Raw genomic sequence first — 19788 nt, 5'->3', positions numbered from 1 at the left:
TTTGACATTTTTTTATTGTCAGAGATTTGACAGTTTCTTCTGCCTTCATTGCACTGCTTGGCGTGTGATAGCTTGTCCTTTGGTATATATTATGCAACAAAACATAATCAAGTTCATCTACTTGTGGCTGTTCTCATATCCCATAATTCACTTCATTGTTGGTTTGCAAGAAAACTTGGGATTATTACCAACAATAATGAATATTTGATTTGATAAGCTCCGTTTTTGTACCTTTGTGCATAGTAGCTAACTTCATTTCAATGCCAAATTGTAGAATATTTTAAAAGACATTTTAAAGGTATTTGAAGTCAACATACATGAAACTAACTGCATATAAGTCAGTTGACATGGTGAATATCTATGACTGAATTCATGGTTAAACAATGACAGCTATGTTTCCTTACTGTTTGTCCAGCACAATTATAAATTCTATTGATTGTGAGATTATCTTTACTTCAGAAATGTTAAAATGGCTCAGTGGTTAAGCATCTGCCTTAGGCTTAGGGCGTGATCCTGGAGTCCCGGGATTGAGTCCCACATCAGGCTTCTTGCATGGAGCCTGCTTCTCCCTCTGCCTATGTCTATGCCTCTCTCTCTCTCTCTCTCTCTCTCTCTCTCAAGAATAAATAAATAAAATCTTAAAAAAAAAGTTAAAATAAGGCAAAAAAGGTACAGTAGAATGTAGAATATAAAATGTAGAATGAATGAAATACACTAGATGGTGTGAAACTTCTTATACCAGTCCATTTTACATATGGTATGGGTAGAAATGGCTGAATAGCATTACTGATGATAGTAGTGTTAATAGTGTGAATGGTTTTTGTGTTTTAAAAGCTTACCTTTTAAGGAAATCACTGGGAGGTGAAAATTTGCATTTGAAATGAACTGTTCAGTGTTAGAATTTGTTGAATGGGTAAAGAGGGCAAGAAGTAAAGTTCTTAGGCAATGTTGTGTAAGCTAAGTGATGAAATTAAAGCAATGGAATTGTGTACATGTGTGTTTTGAGGATGTATGCCAGTACTAGCAGCACAATTAGTACACAATAAAGTTGTAGGCGGCAAATGCATCTTAATTTTGGCCAGAGAACCTAACTGCCATTTTTTTCACACTATGTTGTACATTCTAGTTTAATTTACATAGCTTTGAAAAACCAGTTTGCTAGTAGTTTTGCTGCGTTATGTTAAAGGGATAACCATCACCTAAAACAAACATACTAAAGTTTTATTAACCAAAGCAAAGTATAAATGGTACATACATGCACGTGTGGGTATAATTTCTTTGATGTATAAAATCCAAATCTCTTACCACTACTACCCTTCATCAGAAACATAGCTGTGGCATTTTAGTCCAAGCCATAGCCAGACATCGCAGAAACATCAAGTACTCCTGTCAGGACTGATGGAGATTTATTTTTTCTAATTAATTTATTAATTTCCCCACATAATTTTTTTTTTTTTTAGATTACTTTTTCAGAGGAAAATAATCCATTAGTTAAGTTGCAAATACCCTTCTATGACTTTGTTTTACTTGTTTGGCATATAATTAAGTACTACTTGGACTGTGAGAAATTATGATAATTCAGGTGTAACTTTCTTTTTTTTTTTTTTTTTTTTTTTAAATTTTTTTTTATTTATTTATGATAGTCACACAGAGAGAGAGAGAGGCAGAGGCACAGGCAGAGGGAGAAGCAGGCTCCATGCACCAGGAGCCCGACGTGGGATTCGATCCCGGGTCCCCAGGATCGCACCCTGGGCCAAAGGCAGGCGCCAAACAGCTGCGCCACCCAGGGATCCCCAGGTGTAACTTTCTTTACTCTTCCTTGTCTTCAGGGAAGGGGACATGCTTTTTTGTGCTTCATAGCAGCAGAGCACAGTGCTGGGCAAACTAATAGACATTCAATAAATAGTACTTAGATTCAACCAAATTGAGCAATTTAATTTAGATTTCTATCAAAGACTCTGCTTGATTGTTATACTTTATATCTTTTGCTTAAAAATTTTTTTTTGAAGATTTTATTTTTTATTTGAGAGAGAGCACAAGTAGGAGAAGGAGTAGAGGGAGAGGGACAAGCAGATCCCTTGCCAAGTGGGGAGCCTGCCTGGTGTTGCGGGGAGCTTTATCTGAGGACGCTGAGATCATGACCTGAGCTGAAGTCACATGTTTAACTGAGACACTCAGGTGCCCCACTTTAAACCTTTTAGTTAGAGATTATTACATTATAGTTTCAGATATGCTAGTATCATTCTTCCTGAGATTTTTTTTTTTATCTTCCAGCCATCTTTTATCTGTCTACTTCATTCATTCATTCATTGATTCATTGTAAGCTGTTACTGACCAGTTTCATTCTAAGTTCAAGTTAGACAGAACTTGGAAATAGAAAAATAATTCTTTCGGGGGTAGCTTTAGTTGGTTAAGTTTCTGCCTTTGGCTCAGTTTATGATTGCAGGGTCTTGGGGTGGAGCCTTGTGTCATGCTCCCTGCTTGGCAGGGAGTCTGCTTCTCCCTCTCCCTCTGCCCTTTCCCACCCTCGCATCTCTCTACCCTCCACACCTCAAATAAGTAAAATCTTAAAAAAGTAAATAACTCTTGTCATATGACCACTTTAAGCAGACACACATACTTGCACAAATTCTTGTCGATTAAAGGGTGTTATGTTGACGTAAGGGATGACTGGTTTGGTTACAAGCAGGGTTTTGGTAAAGGTTCACTATTTCACTAACAAACTTGGAAGCTTCCTTTTGTTGATTAGAAGTATTGGATTTACAGAGAAATGTTAAGGAACATACAGATTTGCAGTTATACTACTTTAAACATTTGAACTTTTTTCCATTTGGAACCTTTTTAATTCTCTCAAAAAGGGAAATCTGAATTGTTAGGAGCATTTCATTTTCTAAATAATAAGAAATAGTACTTGGCTATGAAAGATTTCTTCATGAATTTTTGCATATGTTGCTGAACTTTTTAAACATTTTTAAATGATTTATTTAAAGAGAGAGAGAGTGCATGCACACAAATGGGGAGAGGGGAGAGATGGGCAGAGGGAGAGAATCTTAAGTACACCCCTCCCCCCCCACACCCCCTGATGACGTCAGAGCCCAAGGCTGGAGTGGTGGTGGTGGGCGGTTGATCTCAAGATCCTGAGATCATGACCTGAGCTGAAATCACAAATAGGATGCTTAACTGACTGAGCCATCCAGGTACCCCTTGAATTTTTTTTTTCCTAACGTAGACATTGAGAGTTTCTTTTCAGTATTTTAGAGTCTTTTAGTCCTTTGGTAGTTTTTGTCCCTTCTGCCTTATTTTTCTTATCTAGCCTGTAACTTTATCTAACTTTTGAAATATGTTTAGATGCTTTGCACTTTTCTCTGTTTATTGCATTTGTCTAATAGCCATAGATCAGTTAATATTTCTTAAATTTATGGACCTGGTTCTGAGCTACTAAGCACATTTGGAGAAAATCACAGCTTTGCAGACTGGTGCCACTAATATTCATGCTCTTCAATCTTTTTTTTTTTTTTTAATTTTATTTATTTATTCGTGAGAGACAGAGAGAGAGAGAGAGGGATAGGCAGAGACACAGGCAGAGGGAGAAGCAGGATCCATGCAGGGAGCCCGATGTGGGACTCGATCCCAGGTCTCCAGGATCACACCCTGGGCTGAAGCCGGCGCTAAACCGCTGAGCCACCCAGGCTGCCCATGCTCTTCAATTTTAATTGGATCCTCAGCATTACCCAATAATCCTTTTTTATTCCTAGTTCTTTCTCATGTCTCACAGCAGTTATTAACAGTTTTTTACTCTTATAGCACCCTTACTTCATTTCTCTCTTTCTTAGTAGATGACTGTATCTATTCATTGAGAAACTTGGACTTAATTATTATTTTAGTTCTGGAAGATGTTGAGATAATTGAAATGAGGCTAGGTAGAGATTACCTTACATTTGCTGTGCCCATTCCATGGAAGCATACAGCAAACCAAGATACAAATTTTAGGATAAAATTTGGAATGTGTATCTTTGGGGTAATTTAGTTGATTCTATTGTGGGCTAATTTTAGTAAAAAAAATCACTTTTTTCAATTATGGTTACATTCTTAGAGTAGATTTATGTTTTGAAATTTAAGATTAAAGGAAGTTCTGTGTGTAAAAGTTTCCAAATAAATGTATGATGCTAACTTTTTAAAATTGCAGTAGAACATATTAATGCATAAAGTACACTGCTTATAAGCTTGGTGAATTTTTACCCATGTAATCTCCTAGATCAAGATATAAACCATTTTTCAACACTCCAGAAGGTTTTCTATATTTCTCCTCAGTTATCTCTTCCCCATCCCTCACACCTGTTCCAACTTTTATAGCTACCAGTTAAGTTTGTACTTTAGCTGCTTTGGCCTTAACATGATTCTTGTGAGATTCGTCCATATTGTGTCATGTATCAGCAATTCTTTTTTTGTTCCTATGTAGTATTCTGTATGAATATACCAAAATGAATTACTTTATCCTTTTGTGCATGGATATCTGGGCTATTTTTCTTTGTTGGCTATTGTGATAAAGCGGTTGTGAACATTCTTGTTCAGGTTTCTTGGTGAACATAAACCCTCATTTCTTTTGGATAATTATACTTAGAGTGGAATGCTGAATCATAGTATACTTTTTAATACCACTTTTATAGTGCAACCAAACAGCAGCTTCACTCCTGCCTTTCTATAAGCAGGTCATTCCTTTTAATAAAGAATACAAAAAGAGCATTAAGTAGATTTTGTAGCCAGATTCTAAAAGAAGGCACTTATTTTCATTTATTTATGAAATTAAAATTCTTCATTTGGTTCTAAATTAAACTACTTTTTTTTGTTAGTACTTCCTTTAGTATTGCTTTTAAATCTTTTATTCCTTTATTCAAATTTGAATATTTTTCTCTGTTATGGTCTGTTCTGATCCCTGTAAAATTATCTTTCTTGTTTATTAGAGGATTTCTCTGACTACTCATAAGACCAGAAAATAATCATTGGTTTTTCTGGCAGAAATGTTGGCCTTCTTGGTTTTATTGGATTGGCCTTTTAGAGACTTGCAGTGAATACAGTAGAACTGTTGGATTCAGAGACTAAAGACCTGAATTTTAATCCAGGTCAGTGTGTTTATTAGTATCATGTCCTTTTGTAAATTACTTTTACCTCATTTCCTTACTTGTATTGGGAATAAACATGTATGTCCTGGTCATTTCAGAGGATGTTGGCTAGTAAAGAGCTAATGTAACAGTGCTCTATAGAGTATGAAATGTGAATATAAGCAGCTATGTTTTGGGGGGGGGGGGCATTTTGTACATTGCAGATTTCTCAACAGCATTCATCCAGTTTATAAAACAAAATATAAGTTGCAGTTTTCAGAGGCATGTAGCAGGGCAGTAGAGTATCTCTAGGGAAGGCTGACTGCCTGATGAGTCATTCTAAGTGTGGTAGGTATTGTTGAACTATGTACAAGACTCTGGTTCTCAGAATTGATATGTTCAGAAGTTCGATTTATTATTTACATCTAGAAGTGATGTAGGTTTCAGCTGATTTCAAGTCCAAAGAATAAACCATACATTATTATATAACACATTATATCACAGGGTATCACATTGTTGATACACATTGATGTAATAAATGTAATTTTCTAGTGAAATAGTCCACCTGTGCTCACCTATCACTGCCTTCTCTTGTAGGAAGACCTGTATCAGATGCAGATTATAATCTGAAGATTGACCACCAAACCTGGAATGAACCCAAAGCTAGTTGGATCATTTTAGTTGTCAGTGTTATTGAGCTGTGATAGCCTGACAAATCTGTCTGCACTACAGCAGATCTGGGTCAGTACACTCTATCCAGGGACAGTGTTGGAGACAAACTGCCAAATTTAATTTGTTTAGACACTCTTCACTATTCAGTTAATTCGGTTTCAGCTTTCATAAAGTCATGGATAAGATCTGGGTCCTGCTTCCCAAGCCACCGTGTTTGGATTTTGTGTATTTACTTTCTTCATTCTACAGATGATTTATTTTATGTTTAATTCTTCCTAATTCTTACCATAATTTTTATCTCAGTTTTAAAGGAACCTTTTTCTGTGTGTCTATATATTGCTTCACTAGTAGATTTGAATGTATTCTTGCAAAATTGGTAAGATATATGTTGCTTCTAGTGTACCCTTACTTCTGGATGTAGGGAGAATATGGATTTTGTAGTCAAGCCTGGATTTCAGTATTGGCTATGCCATCTATTTAGCTGAGCCTTTGGTCAAGTTATTTAAGGTCTGTCTATTCACCTGTCATCCCAGAGGCACTGTAGTCCTCCTCCTCTTCATCGCCTCTTTCGCCTTCTCCATCACAGTTATGTAGTTTACACAACATGAAGTACTCTCATTTTTAAGTGTATAGTTTAGGGAATTTTAGTTAATTTGCAAAACTATGCAGTCATCACAATTGACTTTTATAATATATCCATCACCCTGAAAAGAAATCGCACCATTTGCAGCCACTTTCCTGCTAAGGTATTTTTTGTATCTATAAGTTTGCCTTCTTGGGACATTCGATGTAAATGGAACCATACCATATGTGGTCTTTTGTGTTTGGCTTCTTTTATTTCACAGTGTTTTTAGGGATGAGCATGTTAGGGGCACCTCAGTGGCTCAGTTGGTTAAGCATCTGCCATTGGCTCAGGTTATGATCTCCGGGTCCTGGAATCCAGCCCTGAATCAGGCTTCCTGCTCAGTGGGGAGTCTGCCCCTCTCCCTCTACCCCTCCCCCCATTCATGCACTGTGCTTGTGGGCTCTCTCTCAAAATCTTTGAAAAAAAGTTACAGCATGTTTCAGGACTTTACTTTTTATTGCTGAAGAGTATTCCATTTATCCATTCACGAATTGACAGACATTTGAGTTTCTACTTTTTGGCTCTTGGCAGTAATGTTGCTATGACCATTTGTGTACCAGTCTTCGTTCAGACATATTTCATTTCTCTTCCCTTGCTACCTAGGAGTGGAAGGAATTCCTGGATCATATAGTAAATTTATGTTTGGCGTTTAAGAATTGCCAAACTGTTTTTAAAATGGTTATATCACTTTACATTTCTGCTTACCAGTGAATGAGGGTTTCAGATTTCCTATTCTTTTTGTCAGAATATTTAGGTTGTCTATTTGATTAGATTTTAGTATCATACATGATGGTAACTGCTATCAGCGAATAAGAATATGCATCATATGATTTTACAGCTAGGAAAAAAACTCCCTAAAATTCTACTTGTATCAAATGCAAGAATATAATGCTGAATATTTAAAAACCTAGATTTTCTACTAGGTGAATGTGATTACTTGAAAAATTTCAATACAGAAAAAAAATTAATACAGAAAGACAAAGGACTCTGTAGAACAGTGGTCAGAATTTATCAGTTTATTAAAAACGAGTTTTTAAAAAACAACTTTCAATTATAGAAAACGTAAAACATGGACATGATGATAGAAAAGTTTAGTGGATCCTCACTCCTCATCCAGCTTCAGAATTGTTCTCATGTCCAGTCTTGTTTCATCTATACCCATATCAGCAACCCACTCCCCCATATTATTTTGAAGCAAATCCTAGATATCTTAATCATGGCCATTGTCATACCTAAAGCTATTAGTAATTATTTACTAATAAGAATGTATTACTTCTGAAGAGTGAAATGGAGAACGAAAAATTTAAGTATTTCTATCTTTATCTAGAAATAGAAATACTTAAAAATAGATTTTCAGTCTCAGGAATTTAGAGTGTTTTGATATAAATATGTGTTAGTTTTTCACATTTTTTAAAGAAAATCTCTTCCTTTTTTAGGGGATTTTTAGGTTGTATATTTTCCTCTTCTCCAGGGGAAAAAAATCATGAAGTTCTGAGGAACGGTGTGTTATTACGTATTATATATAATATCATTTGGTCCACTTACGTGAGAATAAATATCTTTGGAGCATGGGGTAAGGTTGGAAGGAGTGTGTCACTTTCTTTAAAAATTTTTTTAAAGTAGACTTTATGCTGGGCATGGGGGTTGAATTCACTACCTACTGACCCTGAGATGAAGTTGTATGCTCTACTGACTGAGCCAGCCAGGGACCTTGGAATTTGCCACTAATAGAAATTCACTTTATTGCTACTTTACGGAAATTGTTTTTATCACTTATATTCAAAATTCAGTTGCCTTAAAAAATTAAATTCTTAAGTGTTACTTTCTATAACATGATTCCTGATTTGGATTATATATCTGCTGGATACTCTTCAAATCCATGGATTGTTTTTTTGTTTGCTTGTTTGTTTTCTGAAAACACTACAGTTTTGCTCTTACTGATAGGTAGAATTGATTTCTTGTTAGTACTAAAGTGACCGTAACATCAAAGTCAGTGGTACCTATTTATGGTAAATGTGGGTTTTCATTTTAGTTCCACTACTGACCTGTATGGCCTACTCTGCGTTTTTGAGCCTCACTTTACTTGTGATATGGAGATATTATAATATCTGTTTATTCACTCATGATTATCCGAAGGATAAAATGAAAAGTTAACTAAGTGCATGTGGATTGTTTTTTGGATGTAGGTGTTGGGGCAGAGTTAACAATACTATGTGACTTTATGCTCCATATATTTACAAAACATAGAGAAGTGGAGAGACAGAGTGCAACTATGAATTAGGTGTCCGTTATGTACAATTGTGAAAAGCCATTTAAACAAATTCCCATTTAATCCATAGGACAACGCTGGAAGGGATATATTATCTTCTTTCAAATCAAGGCTTAGAAATGTGAAATAATTTGCAGAAGTTGTATGTTGTTTTCTCACTTTATATATGAGGAAACTAAGGCTTGGAAAAGTGTAATGATTTGGAGAAAGTCTTAGAACTAGTTAATGTCAGAATTTGAGCTCATGGCAGCTTTAATTTGAAATTTTATGCTGTTTTCTACTAGGGACAGTTGTATATAAGGGAGAGAATGAACAGATGTTTTTACTCTGTTTCTTCCTTAAGCACTGAAAGCTACTTTGGCCAGTTAGCTAATTAGAAGATAGTTGTAATATAGCCATATTTGTGGGTTTGGTCAGTAATTTAGATTAAAAAGATTTATTCATGAAAGACACAGAGAGGCAGAGACATAGGCAGAGGGAGAAGCAAGGTCCCCGCGAGGATCCCACTCTGGGACTCGACCTCAGGACCCCAGGATCACATCTTGAGCCGAAGGCAGCTGCTCATCCACTGAGCCACTCAGGCATCCCATGGACAGTAATGTATTTAGGCTTTACAGAAGAGTAGAACTTGTTTGAGTCATGTTTGGTTATCTACATGGCTAAATTGGGTTTGTAGGATAAGCATCATAGAAGCACATGGTCAAAGTTATGGGTCATAGCAGTATTTTCAGAACTTCAGTTATTCAGGTACAGATGTCCTCAATTTTGCAATATGTATTTACTACTATTGCTATTGTTTACTTAGTGCCTTTTTAAGTTGCTGTTTTTCCCAAGTTCATTTCAAAAAGAAACTAGAGTATGTAGTGTAGTGAGTGGGAAACTAATGTCACTTGCCATAAATAGAAAGTAACTGTTAAAATCAATAAATGGCTATAACATTAAAAACTTGGTTAGCGTAGCACCTGAAACTGTTTTACTTAGTCATCAGTGGTTTGCATTATCACTCTTTGGAAAACTCAGATTTGAAAGATTTAACTTAAAGTTAAAATCCTTAAAGGATTTTTTTATCATTTTCCAAGATAAAACAAACTGATAAAGATTGATCAAAGGAAGTTACAGGCATTCATACTGTAGCAGATCCTCCTGCATTGTTCAAGAAAGAATTCTTTTTTTTTTTTTTTTCCAAGAAAGAATTCTTGAGACACTATATGGTGTAAGTTTATTTGAGTAGCATGGGGACAGGACCCATGGTCAGAAAGGGAGTATTAGATCATAAATGTTTCTTCGATTTTCTACTGGTAAAACTAATTTAGCATGATTTCTCTGGTTCTTATCATTCAGTTTGGTATTAACCGTCATTGAGATACACGGGCAGTCATGAGATGCTTTTAAGGATGTAGCAACCGACATATATCCTTATCGAAACTTGCAGGCTATAGGTCGGCCTTCTGGGCTAAAGGTGAACATTTCTCTACTACCTTCCCTCGTCACTGCTAAACAAGAGGAAGACTAGAGCAGAAACCATTTGTGACTAGACCAAAAGTGACCACTTTAAGTGATGGAAACCATTATAAGTGATTCATGTCAACTTATATATACCTTTCACATATCTTTTAGCAATAGTAATTGAAATGTCTGGTAGACTTTCACATTTGTATGCCTTTTGAGAAGAAATAATTTTAATTGTGAAATAAAGCACGTAAAGTGCATCAAACATAAATGTACTATTTAAATAATTATAAAATAAACACTGTGAAATTCTACTTTGGTTAAGGACCAGAACATTGTCAGCAATGAAGAAACTCCTCCCACTGCATGCCTATTGGCATTAAAGCTCCATCCCTTTCCCCTAAATGAACCATTAGCTTGAGTTTATGGCTATAATTTTCTTATTTTGAAAAACCATTTCTACCTCCGAAGTGTGTATCTCTAAATATTATAGTTCAGCTTTGTCTTTATTAGAATTTTTTGTAGACGAACTACCTTCTATTTTTTGTGTATTGTTTCCTTCGTTCAGTAGCACATTTGTGAGATTTATCCATGTTGTGTGGACGTATACTTCATTTTTATTACTTTAGTATTCAATTTTGTGACTATACTACAGTTTATCCATTTTACTGTTGGTGTGCATTAGATAATTTTTAGTTTGGGACCATTACAAATAATGCTTCTTAAAACACTGCTGTGTATGTTTTTAATATACATGTGTAGCCATTTCTGCTGATTGCATGTCTAGGAGTAAAATCTCCTGGTCTTAAGGAATGTCATTGGTAAAAACTGACAGATAGTTTTCCAAAGAGGTTTTACCAAACTATTTTGTTTTTTAAAATTTTTTTTTTTTTAATTCATGGGGGTGGGCAAGCAAGTGAGAGCAGCAGCAGTGGTTAGGGTCAGAGGGAGAGGGAGAAGCAGACTCCCCACTGAGCAGGTTGCCTGAATCTGCACGCTCTCCCAGAATGACCTGAACTGAATGAAGATGCTTAACCTTAACCAACTGAGCCACTCAGGCTCCGCAGGTTTATGAAATTTTAAATCTGCCAGCAATATATGAGAATTCCCTTTCCTTCATATTCTCCTGAGCACTTACTGCCAATCTAAAGTTTCAGCCATTTTTGAGCATTTTTATGTGCATTTTCACCGACTCTTAATGATATTGAGCACCTCAACTTTGACCATTTTGATATCCTGTTTTGTGAAGTAATTGTTGTCACTTGTCCATTTTTCTGTTGGATTGTCTATTATGATTTATTGAGGCTCTTATATATTCTGAATGTGAATGCTTTGTCAGTTTCAGTATTACTGTTATCTTCTGTAGTTCCCTAATGTGCTTTTTAAAATGCTTTTAGTTTAGAGAAGTTCTTACATATTTACAGGCATCATTCTTTTCCTGTATACTTAGTCCTTTTTCTTGCCCTGTTAAAGATTTTTTTATCCTACTTGGAGATCATGAAGTTACTCTCCTATATCATTAAGAAATATTTACTGTTCCCGTTTAGGTATGTACTTTATCTGGAAATGATTTTCTTTTTTTTTTATGTGTGTAGTGTTAGATCAAGTTTTAACTTTTTTTTTTTTTTTTGGATGGATGATGGATATCCAGTTGTCTTAGCACCATTAATGAATAATCAAACACAATATCAAGAAGCTTTCCCATTGCTGCTACAATGTCATCTTTTTATAATACATGTCCATGTATGCATGGTCTATCTCTGGGCCTCTGTTTTGTTACATTAGTCTATCCTTGCCTTATTTGTTGACCTTAATGATAAGGGTGATTATTCTATAAAGCATATCTTCCTATCTTCTTTTTCAAGATTTCCTAGTCTCTTGTATTTCAATGTACATTTTAGAACCACCCTATCAGCACCGCCAAACCGACCAAATAAAACCCCTAGCCAAACCACAAAGTGTTTTTGGATTTTGATTAGGGAGAAATGGCATCCTTTATAGCTTTCTAAATAGAAGTTACACATATCTTTTCTTAGATTTATTCTTGGATATTTGATTTTTTAAATGCCATTTTAAGTAGTATCTTTAGTTTGTTTTAAGTGGGTTCACAGAAACTGGGATACTTTAATCAGTTTTATAACAAAATTTCTGTGAGCAAAATTTTTTGTGAACAAGTTTCATTCTAGTTCCAAGTCATGTCCAGCATTTATGAAGCCTGAGAGATTCAAGATGCTACTACACAAAAGAATTGTTTCTGATAGTGTCATTTTCCCTTTGTTTTCAAAGAAGCTGGACAGTGATTATTGTGTATTGCAATAGAAACATAATTCACATGGCCATTTCGTTTATGTCATGAGTTTATTGTATTTTTCTGTATTTGGCTTTTAGTTGTATTTGTGTTTTTAAGCTATTTATAAAAATAGTTTATGATTAAGTAAAGTGGTTTATTTACTATTTTTTAGTTTTAGATTTTTCCTGGCAGACTTTATTTTGCATTACAGTGGGGTAAGGGCTATGACCTAAATAAACATTAAAATGTGAAGTGCCTAATGCAGATTGCAACCTTATTGCAATGGATATGAAATATAAAAAGATTTCGACATTCTAGGACTGTGGAGAGGAACAAAATACAATAGAGATTTAATTCTACATAGTAGTGTGTGTGTGAGAGAAAAAAATTAGACATGAACATTGGAATTGGAGCACTAGAAAGAGAAAGTATCAGAATGAAGGGAAAATGAAATACCTTGGAGAAGGGAGTGAGAAAAATATTTTAATAGCTTAGTTGTTTATGGAAAGCCATTATGAATTCATATTTCAATAGTATAAGAAAATTGATTCCTTATAAATAAGCATTTTTATAAAAACTTACTTGAGCGGGGGAACTTTTCTATGCCTTGAAAACAGTATTCAGTTAGAAAGGAAAAAAAACAGAATTCTGTGAGATATATATATATATATTTATTTATACATATTTTTATATATGTGTATGACTTATGCATATGACTTATTTGGAGTTCTCAATCCCTTGTTTAATTAGGGAGAAGTTTGTTTAAATTAACAAATAATCATGGTTTATCTGTGTAAATTATACTGTAATCTGAGTTCCCTAGATTATAAATTTTCCATCAGGTTGCTTATAAAGTAGGTATAGTAAATTTACACATGATTAAAATAATTGTGAAGATTCATCATGCATTTCAAAGATGCTGGCATTCTTCACTACACATTTGGGGGGGGGATTGTAGAGATGAATTAATAATATAAATAGTAATATAGAAAACAATGAAACAACTTATTTCATATTAGTGTTTGATAGTTTATAGTGGTTTTACAGCAATTAAAAAAAATTGAGGTGAAACTCATATGACATACAATTACCTATTTTAAAGAATACAGTTCCCTGGCATTTATTATAATGGTACTGTTGTACAACCATTACCTATTTCTAGTTTCAGAATGTTTCCATTATGCCAGAAGAATACTTCCGTATTCCCCCGACTCCTATCAAAAATCAATACTCTGGCAACCACTTATCTGCTTTCTTTGTGGATTTGCTTATTTGTGATACTTCATATAAATTGGTTAATATGTATCTGGCTTCTTTCACTTACTATAATTTTTAGTGATGCCTCCAAGTTGCAGTTTGTATCAGTATTTATTCTTTTACATAGCAGGATGATACTCTTGTATATATATATATAATAAGTTAATATAATACATATATATTATATGTTAATATATATAAATAATATACCACAATTTTATTGTTCATCTAATACCCATTTTAGCTATCATCAGTTCTGCTATACGTATTTGTGTACCAATTTCCTTTTTTTTTTTTTAATTTTTTTATTTATTTATGATAGTCACAGAGAAAGAGAGAGAGGCAGAGACATAGGCAGAGGGAGAAGCAGGCTCCATGCACCGGGAGCCCGACGTGGGATTCGATCCCGGGTCTCCAGGATCGCGCCCTGGGCCAAAGGCAGGCGCCAAACCACTGCACCACCCAGGGATCCCTTGTGTACCAATTTCTGTGTGAACATGTTTTTTCATTTCTTCTGAGTGTATACTTAGGAGTGGAATTGCTGGATCATATTATTCTTTGTGTAGTTTTTGGAGAACTGCCAAACTGTTCTGCACAGTGCACTATTTTACATTTTTGCCAGCAGTGTAGGAATCCTATTGCTCCACATCCTTGCCAACGCTTGTTGTTTTTATTGTTTTGATGAGAAAAAAACTCTTCTGGTTATGGTAGTGTAGTTAAGTTTTGAAATGGAGATGTGTGAGCTCTCCAACGTTTTCTTTAATACTGCTTTGACTAGGGGTATCCAATTCCATATGAATTTGCAATTCCATTTGAAATTTGAGGATTGATTTTTCCATTTCCTTATCCTAGTGAATGTGACGTCGTATCTCAGTGTAGTCTTGATTCGAATTTTCTTAATGACCAATGAAGGGTGATGAGTATTTTGTCATGTGCTTGTTGGCCAGTTGTACATAGTTTTTGGAAAACAATGTCTTTTCAAGTCCAGTGCTTATTTTTAAAAATTGAATTTTTTGTCTTCTTGTTGTTGTGTTAAAAGAACTCTTTATTTGGGTACTAGATCCTTCTCAGATACATGATTTACAAGTATTTTCTCCCATTCTGTGAGTTATCTTTTAATTCACTTTGTAGTTTCCTTTTTCTTTTTTTAAAAAGATTTTAAAAATTTATTCATGAGAGACACACAGAGAGAGAGGCCGAGACATAGGCAGAGGGAGAAGCAGGCCCCTTGTACGGAGCCTGATGTGGGATTTGATCCCAGGACCCCGGGGTCACGACCTGAGCCAAAGGCAGACGGCTGAACCGCTGAGCCACTCAGGCATCCCCTACTTGGTAGTTTCCAAAGTTTTAGAGTTTCATGAGGTACAGTTCATCTTTTTTTTCCTTTAAGTATATCTGTTTGCTGTCATATCTAAGGAACAATTGCTAAGAATTTCATAGTTTTAGCTCTCATTTTTAGGTATTTGAACTATTTTGAGTTAAGGTTTATATATGATGTATAAAGTAAGAGTCTAGCTCTTCATTCTATTTCATGTGGATATCAAATTATACCAACATCTTTTGTTGAAGAGACTGCTAAGGAAGCTTCCTTCGATTCCTGGTTTTCTGAGTGTTGTTTTTAGCATGATAGAATGTTGAACTTTGTCCAGTGCTTTTCTTGGGCAAATGATCAGGTGTTTAATTTTTTTCCTTTTGTTTTGTTAATGTGGTTTATTACATTGGTGATATTATATTGAGCCATTCTTGCATTTCTGGGGTAAGTCTCACTTGGTCATGGTATATAATTTTTTTTAATATGGTATTGTATTTGGTTTGCTAATATTTTGTTGAGAATCTTTACATGTGTATTTATGTACTTTAAAATATATTTTTTGCATATATATTATATGTTTTTGCATGTATGTTTATAAGAACATTGGCCTGTAGTATTACATCATCTTGTGATGTATGGAAGAGTTTGGGTAGGATTGGTATTAGTTCTTTTTTCAATGTTTAAAACTTATTAATTTCCTATTGAAGTATTGATATACATTATATTAGAATCAGGTGTACAAAATGATTAGATAGTTATATAGGTTTTAAAGTAATAATCACAATAAGTCTGTCTACCATCTGTTACCGTACAAAGTTAAATTTTTGTCTTGTGATGAGAACTTTTAAGATTTACTTTTTAAGCATCATTTAAATTTGTAATACAGTATTATTGACTCTAGTCACTGTGCTGTGCATTATATCCCTATGACTTATTTTATAACTGTAAGTTTGTACCTGTTGATCTCCTACACCCACTTTTTTAGTATATGTGCTGCCAAAGTGAGCACTACACCCACTTTTTTACACCCCAACATTCTTTCCCTCTGGCAACCCCTAGTCTGTTTTTTTCTTTGTATGAGTTTTGCTTTGTTTTGTTTTTATATTCCACTGATGAGTGGAATCATATGGTAGTTGTCTTTCTCTGACTTATTTCACTTAGTGTAATAATCCACAGGTCCATGCATGTTGTCACAAATGGCAAGATTCCATTCTTTGTGTGGCTCAGTAATATTCCAGTGTATTTTATTATTTATTATTTCTTTATTTAATTTCTTTATTTTTTTTAGAGTAAGAGAGGGTCAGAGGAGGAGGGAGAGAGAGAATCTTAAGCAGGCTCCATGCAGGGCTTGATTTCACAATCCTCAGATGATGGCCTGAGCCTAAATCAAGAGTTGGATGCTTAACAGCCTGAGCCACCCACGTGGTCTTATACCACATTTTCTTTATCCATTCATCATCTGTGGATCTATGTTAGGTTGCTTCCATATCTTGGCTATTGTAAATAATGCTGCAGTGAACATATGGATGCATATATTTTTTCCAATTAGAATTTTCATTATCTTTTGGATAAATATGTTTCATTATCTTCCACAGAAGTGGAATTGCTGGATTGTATGGTAGTTCTATTTTTAACTTTTTAAGGAATCTCCATACTACTTTCCATAATGACTTTACTGGTTTGCATTTCCTTAACAGTGAACAAGGTCTCTTTTCTTCTTACTAACCCATGTTATTTCTTGTCTTCCTGAATAACAGCCATTTTGATAGGTGTGAAGTGGTATCTCATTGTAATTTTTTTTTTTTTTTTTAAGATTTTACATATTATTTGATGGCACAAGCAAGGGGAGTGGCAGACAGAGGGAGAGGGAGAAGCGGTTCCTCACTGAGTGGGGAGCCCAATATGGAGTTCTGGGTTAATGACCTGAGCTGAAGGCAGATGCTTAACCGACTGACCCACCCAGGCGCCCCTCATTGTAGTATTTTTGTTTTGTTTTACCACCTTACCAGGTCATTTATATTAAAACGATATACAGCTTGTGTTGTAGCTGATCTTCAGAACTTTCTTCATCTAGCAAAATTAAAACTGTACATGTTGAACAACAGTGTCCCCTTTTCTTATCCCTAGCCCCTTCTGACAACCACTATTCTATTTTCTCTATGATTTTGACTAGTGTTCTTATAAGTAGAATCATGGAGTATTTGTCTTTTGTTTTCATTCAGCTTAGTATCCTGTAGGTTTATCCCGGTTGTAGCATATGGCAAGATTTCCTTCATTTTTAAGAATGGATTTTTTTTTTAAGAATGGATATTGTTCCATTGTTTGTGTATACCAAATTTTTGTTTTTTTAAATTTTATTTTATAATTTTGTGTAATCTCTACACCCAACGTGGGGCTCCAACTCATGACCCCAAGCTCCAATGTCACATGGTCTACTAGCTCAGCCAGCCAGCCACCCCATACCAGATTTTCTTTATTCATTTGTTGGTGGATATTTAGACTGATTTTTCCCTTTGGCTGTTATGAATAGTGTTGCACACATGCTTTGTAGTTTTTATTTGTATTTCCCTAATGATGAGTGATGTCTTGAGCAACATTTCTTGTGCCTTTTAGCCATCTGTGTGTCTTCTTCAGAAAAATGTCCCATCAGCTCTTCCACCTATTTTTTAAAAATTATTTTTTCCATACTCATTTAAAAAAAAGATATTTATTTATTAGAGAGAGAGGGAAAACACATGTAGCGGGACGGGCAGAGGGAGAAGCAGGGAGCCTGATGGGAGACTTGATCTCAGAACCCTGAGATCATGACTTGAGCCACAGGTAGCCGCTTAACCCACTGAGCCACTTAGGTGCCCCCATGCCTATTTTTTAATTGAATTGTTGTTACTGAGTCGTATGAGTTCTTTAGGATATTAAATTAACCCCTTTAACAGATACATGATTTGCAAGTATCTTTTCCAGATCTGTAGTTTCCTTTTTATTTTGTCAATAATTTTCTTTGCTATGCAGATGCATTTTATTTTGATATCATATTGATATCAAACTAAATATTGATATTTATTTTTGCTTTTGTTGCCATTGCCTTTGGAGTCAGATCACAAAAAATTTGGGCATATTGATGTCAGGGAGCTTAATACATACTTTTCCTTTATAGTTTTATGGTTTTTAGTCTTAACATTCTGATCTTTAATCAATGTGAGTTGATTTTTGTTTGTAAGGTGGTAGTCCAGTTGCATTCTTTTTGCAAGTGGCTGTCTAGTTTTTTCAGCTGCATTTATTAAAGAGATTTGTACTTTCCCCATTGTATATTCTTGTCTACTTTGTTATAAATTAATCGACCATATATGTATGGATTGATTTCTGGGCTTTCTATTCTGTTCCATTGCTCTGTGTGTCTATTTTTATATGAATATCTTGCTATTTTGATTACTGTAGCTTTGTAATATAGTTTGAATTGAGGGAATGTGATGCCTCTAGCTTTGTTCTTCTTTTTCAAGATTGCTTTGGCAATTTAGCGTCTTTGTGATTCCATACAAATTTTAGGATTTTTTATTCTGTTGTGAAAAATGTCACTGGAATTTTGATGGGGATGTATTGAATATGTAGATTGCTTTGAGTAGTGTGGTCATTTTAACAGTATTCTTGCAGTGCATGAGCATGGATCATCTTTCCATTTATTTGTGTTTTCTTTAGTTTCATTCATCAACTTCTTAAGAGTTTACAGTGTACGTGCTTTTCATCTCTTCAGTTAAATTTATTCCTATATTATTTTATTCTTTTTGATATAATTGTAAATGGAAGTTTTTCCTCAGTTTCTCTTTCTGGTAGTTTATTGGTGTATAAAAATGCAACATGTGTACTCTGCAATGTTATTGAATTCATTTATTAATTTTAACAGTTTTATGGGTGGAATCCTTAGGGTTTTCTATATATGAAGTATCTACAAATAGTTACAGTTTTACTTTTTCTTTTCTTTTCCAATTTGGATGACCTTTATGTCTTTCTCATGTGTAATTGCTCTGACCAGGACTTCCAGTACTAATGTTGATGCACATTCTTTTTTTTCTTAAGATTTTATTTATTTATTCATGAGAGACACACATACACAGAGAGAGAGAGAGAGAGAGAGGCAGAGGGAGAAGCAGGCTCCACGCAGGGAGCCTGACGTGGGACTCGATCCAGGGTCTCCAGGGTTGCGCCACTAGAGCTGCCCAGTGATGCACATGTTTTTTAAGGTTGGTTGGTTGGTTGGTTTGTTTGTTTATTTATTTATTTATTTATTATTTTAAAAGATTTTATATATTCATCCATGAGAGACACAGATGGAGAGGCAGAGACACAGGCAGAGGGAGAAGCAGGCTCCACACAGGGAGCCTGATGATGGACTCGATCCTGGGTCTCTAGGATCATGCCCTGGGCTGAAGGCAGGCGCTAAACCGCTGAGCCACCCAGGGATCCCCTATTTATTTATTTTAGTGTGAGAGTGAGAGCTCGAGTAGGGGTGGGTGGTGGGGGAAGAGAGAGAGAGAGAGAGAGAGAGAGAGAGACTCTCAAGCAGACTTCCTGCCAAGCACGGAGCTTAACATGGGGCTCCATCTCATGACCCTGAGATCATGACTTGAGCCAGAATCAAGAGTCAGACTCAACCAACTGAACCCTCCAGACACCATGTGTTCCTAATCTTAAAGATTTTCAGCTTTTTGCTGTTACGATATTGGCTGTGGGCTTGTCATATATGTCATTTATCATGTTGAAATGTGTTTTCTCTGTACATACTTCTAACGTAAAAGTTAAAAGTTCTTATGAACGGATTTT

The 19788-nt window shown here is 35.1% G+C and overlaps 1 protein-coding gene across 2 annotated transcripts in view; it reads left to right on the top strand.

Annotated features, from left to right (window-relative positions):
* The window catches only part of STAG1 (stromal antigen 1), a 393362-nt gene that overhangs the window by 15703 nt on the left and 357871 nt on the right, over positions 1-19788 (top strand). The window lies entirely within an intron of this gene.

This window comes from Canis lupus, chromosome 23, assembly GCF_011100685.1.
Source record: "Canis lupus familiaris isolate Mischka breed German Shepherd chromosome 23, alternate assembly UU_Cfam_GSD_1.0, whole genome shotgun sequence".
NCBI lineage: Eukaryota > Metazoa > Chordata > Mammalia > Carnivora > Canidae > Canis > Canis lupus.
Note: the sequence above shows the minus strand (reverse complement) of the source record. Positions and strands in the feature narration are given on the sequence as shown.